A 4,852-nucleotide genomic window follows, 5' to 3' on the forward strand; every position below is an offset into this window, starting at 1 on the left:
GGAAGGCAGCAGGGGAGGGAAGAGGAAGGAAGGAGCAAGGAGGAGGGGAGGTGAGTGAAGGGGATGGCAGACGAGGGGCAAGGGAGACTAGTACCATGGCACAGCCTAAGAGGAAAAGAGCAAGGGGCCTAATGACTCATCAACAGAGATCCAGGTTTTCTGTTTGCTGTAGAAAAACACAGATTTTCCCCTGCAAAGGAGAAAAACACGGGGAACCATGGGTTTCCCCTTGCAGAGTGGCAGAGTTCCAGCCTGCAAGGAGCTGCTAGGGGCTGAGGGGAGCAGGAAGAAGGTGATCAGAGACAGGGAAGCACCATGTGTACGTGTGTGCACACACATGCACTTGGCCATCAATACAGCCTCAGACAGCATGGTGGAGAGCAGCTCCCACAGCTGCCTGCAGGTAAATCTAGAAGGGGGCATAGGCAATGCATGGAAGTGAGGTGGGGGGCATAGGTGACATGGAGGTGACTTGTAGGGAGAGTGAGGTAGCAGCTTACACCAAGCCCTCACAGCACGGGAGGGAGTGGGGCAGGGTTGGTGGCTGGGGGTGCTGCCCAGCTGTGGTTATGCGCAGTGCCTGGGGCCAGGGTGAGAATGTGCGGCTGTGGGGCCTGGCTGGGGAGCAGGACAGAGACACAGGTGGCTCATCCAGGGGAGGCTGGGGCCAGCTCACTGCCGCTGTGTGCACTTGCAGGAAGGGGTCAGATGCCAGATGCTGTATCTGCCCTTGTGCTTCCTGTCCCCTCCTTGATCTGCTGTGTGCTACTTGTTGTACCTGTGCTGGAGGTTGGTCACTCCTGGCACAGATGGTCTAGCTCAGGGATGGCTCTGGAGCCACATGCAGCTCTTCAGAAGTTAATATGCATCTCCTTGAATCTTTGCTCCTCCCTCTCCCTTGTGCTTGTGCAAAGATTCAAGGAGATGCATATGAACTTCTGAAGAGCCACAGGTTGGCCACCCCTGGTCTAGCTACTCCACACAAACAGTAAAAGTCTTGAATTTTCCTCTTTTATGCTACTTTATGGTCAACTACTCATTTCACCTACCTTTTACCGACTGCCTTGAGCTGGTGACAAGCATCTGCTGACCAACTCTGCTGTCACTGCCAATACTGAATTATCTCCTGCACCAACTAATTTTCTGCACTGCCATCAGATTCACTTCATTGCATGCCTCAGCCAATTCAACTCCTTCTAACCAGGCTTATTTCATGGATTTCCAAATGAAAATCTGATCAGGAGTTAATGCTACATCAAATCTCCCAGCTGCTACTGCACACTCTCACAAAGCATCAGCCAGTGGCAGTTGGTGCCATTTTTCAAGGAAGTTCAGCAGACATTAAAATGCCAGCCTAAACGTGGCTGTCACCTGCATGTACAAGACCAAGGTTTTCTTTCATTTTTCATTTCTAGGATTAATTTGTGAAACTGTACCCTTGGCCAATTCACTGTAGCTATTACTTCACTAGAGAGGGAGGTCAAGCTCTCTGTTAATATTCTTAGTTTTCCAATTGATTCTCAACAAAATGATCACTTTTGCACATTACCTTATAAGGATTATGTAATACAATTTAATGACCGTCACATTCAGTTAATCCTGAAATGTCTTCTCAATGTTATGTTGTATGTTGCAAGCTACTGTTTCAGACTTTCTTTGCTGAACTACTTAAGATGCTTTTCTTAACACATTGTCCAAAAAAGGTTGTACAATAATATGAAGCCTTTACATAGTTTTACAAGATGATGATGCCACCTTTCAATCTCTGGAAGGAGCAGGAAAGAAAAAGTATGGAAAAAAATTACTAATTCACACTAAAATTATTAGTAGCAAAGGTTTTGCTTCCCACAGTTGAAAGCTGAAGCAAGAATAACATTCAAATTTATACTGCACATGCCAAATAACTTTGCAGCTATACCTATGCAATGAAGTTATACTACAAATTAAAAACAAAACCTATTACTAGGCTTTATCCCAATAAATTTTAAAATTCTAGTAAACTCAGGAAGAAACAATCTCCAAGAACTCTACTCTTGCCAAGTATGTTCTGTAACAAAAACTAATGATTCAAAAGCGAATATGAAAATAGCAACTATATTACTAGACCTTTACAAAATAAATGAATGGTCTTAAAAACAAAAGATTTAGGGTGGCATTTTCATGGTGCCCTGGGGAGGTTAGCACCCACTTACCACTGGCTTTCATCCTTAAAAATGTGCATCTTAAATCAGACTAAAACCTGCTTCTAATCATGTAACTCTTGTAGTGCCTGCCAATTAAAACAGCGAATGCCACTGCTGTAAGTCGAACAGAGTTTTTCTGCATTTCATTTTTAACTTACTAAAATGCATCACGGAAATGTTCTCTAGTTCAATTAAGAGAAAAAAAAGAGCACTGTGTTGGATACTTTGATTCCAGCTGCATTGTACCGTTAAATAGGTACTATACAGTATAAAAAGTGTTGTAGCCATGGTGGTCCAGGAATTAACTGAGAGAGAAGGACTTTTTTTTTTTTTTTTAAAGGGTGGGGGGGAGGGCAATATATTTTACATTTTTCTTATGCGATTTCATTATGGCTCATGGTTGCTGTTCAGTTTTGCCCATGTAGTTACCTTGAGGGTATCTGGTGTACTGGAACAAACATACCACATTTTGTGAAAGGCATGTGTAGGATCCATGGATTCTGATGGGTTCGTTTTGGGGCAGTTGATTGTAGCAGCAGTGGAGATGTGTTGATAAGCATCTATTGTTAAGGCAAGGCTGCATCCCACTTGGATGTCTGTTGAGCAGTAGGGAATTCACTTCTGATGATGAGTTGGGCAAGGTTAGTCAGCTGTTTGAAAGCCAGGAGCAGAGGAGAGGCTGGGAATATATCATCCAAAGAGATGGTAAAAAGCCTTGCTTGTACAGAATAAGTAGCAGTCTACCAACTTGAGGAGATAGGCAGCCAATTTCTTGGGCATATTGTGGGGCTGGCTGCAATTTTTTAGGGCTTAACGTGGCTGCCCCAACACCCCCCTAAGCCTCTGACTGACTGAGGTGTCTGGTGGCCATGCCCCCCACCACTGATTGTGGGCTATCCGTCATAGAGTCCTGCTCCTTGCCACTGATTGGAGAGGGGCAGGGCTACATGACAGGCAGCTCTCTCAGCCAATCACTGGTGAGGGCATTTTATTTTTAGTAAGTTGCTTCCCCCTCCCAAGGATTTTCCAGAGATCGCCCAATTTCATGACTTCCATAAAATCCATGCAAGCATGATTTGGGTAGGTCCCTAAGAACAAGTTACAAAGCAACATAGCCCATTTAGAGTCAGAAAAAAACATTTTTTCTATATTTGTCTAAAATTGAGCTGAAATATAATGGATGTTTATAAAAGTTACATTTTTTTGTGCGATCAAGCCCATGACAGTGTTGTATACCCATGCTATGACACTCGTGCATGGCTGCAGAGCGCTTTTAAAATGGCCCACAGCACAAAAAATTAAGCCTCCTCAAATGAGGTATTAGATGAAGGTGATCTGCTTTAGAGCACCTTAAGGAACTTGTGTGTTGTGGGCTAGGCTGATGCAGCCCAGCCTCAGGGCTGTCAACAGGTGACCAGGGAGGGGAATGGAGGGAGCAGCACAGAGCTGCTGGCTGGGGTTTGTTGCCTGGATGGAGCTGGAGGGAAGGAGCATGGAACAGAGACCCCACCTTGCGGCCCTCCCCTCCAGCTACCCTGGCTGGGACATTGAGGAATCCAAGCCAGGCCTACGTGGCAAGGGGGCTCCATTCCACTCCCTTCCAGCTCAGGCCAGGCAAAGCAGAGAGGGGGAAAGGAGCAGCATGAGCTGCTGGCTTGACCAGCCTGAGTTGGAGCGGGGTGTGGAACAGAGCTCCCTTGCCTTGTGGGCCCAGCCTGGCTCCCCCCAGTGCCCCTGCCAGGATAGCTGGGAGAGGGGCCACAAGGCAGGGGCTCCATTCCACATCCCCCACTCCAGCTCCAGCCAGGCAGCAAACCCCAGCCAGCAGTTCTGGTGGTAGGGGGGGCCTGGGGAGAGGAATGGTTCAACAGCCTCCTCAGAAGCTTTTGGAGCCTCCGACTACTGGCCAGGGCATGTTCCAGCCCTCCCACCCCGACCTAACAGGCAAATTTGTATGAAGCACCATGAATTAGAGTATGGAGCAAGGTACATCTATCCACATCCAATGTCTTTATACATTTTGGACCCTAATGACAGTTACTTTTTAAAATGTGAGTTATTTTAGATAATGTTTCAAGATAGTGTTTCTTGTAAAATGCTAATATTTTAAATCAATATCTTAATGGAAAAAGACTCAACAAAATTGATATTTCAACTGATTTCTTGTCCTAATTACATTCCAATTGTGAGGGAAGGCAGGCTCAGGATTCCAGCCAGAAAACTATTCTCAAGTGGGCAATCCCTCAGAACCCATACCATGGCACTTTATGCCAGTTGTGAAGTCACTTTAGACTAAAAATCAACAATACTGGTTTTCTGGCTTTATTCTCGTATCTGTAAGAGAATCATAAAGCTTTACCGATGGTCTTTGTTATTGTCCAAGTTCTCCAAGAATTGGATTTAACCCCCCACAAAAAACCCAACTCTTTCAGATGTAACTGTTTTTCCTTTTATTCTGGTTCTACAGCAGAAGAGTTTGAACTCAAGAAGCACCTATACACATGCAGAGAGGCCACTCCAACGCATTGTAATTAATAATAATAATCCGACAGTGGGAGGGAGCTACAGCGAAATTTGGGGTGGCTGCAGCCCCCACTGATAAAACCCGGCACAGCCCTGGCTCCAGCCCACAGCTGCAGCCCACCCACCCTGCACAGATCTACAGGGGC

At 45.8% G+C, this 4,852-nt stretch overlaps 1 long non-coding RNA gene across 1 annotated transcript in view; it reads right to left on the bottom strand.

Moving 5' to 3' along the window:
- Positions 1–6: 6 nt before the first annotated feature.
- LOC112551571 overlaps positions 7–4,852 on the bottom strand; it is a 51,655-nt gene continuing 46,809 nt past the window's right edge. The window contains exon 3 of the long non-coding RNA XR_003095877.1: positions 7–2,862. This is a non-coding gene — a long non-coding RNA (uncharacterized LOC112551571). The remainder of the gene's footprint in view (positions 2,863–4,852) is intronic.

This window comes from Alligator sinensis, unplaced genomic scaffold, assembly GCF_000455745.1.
Source record: "Alligator sinensis unplaced genomic scaffold, ASM45574v1 scaffold493_1, whole genome shotgun sequence".
Lineage (NCBI taxonomy): Eukaryota > Metazoa > Chordata > Crocodylia > Alligatoridae > Alligator > Alligator sinensis.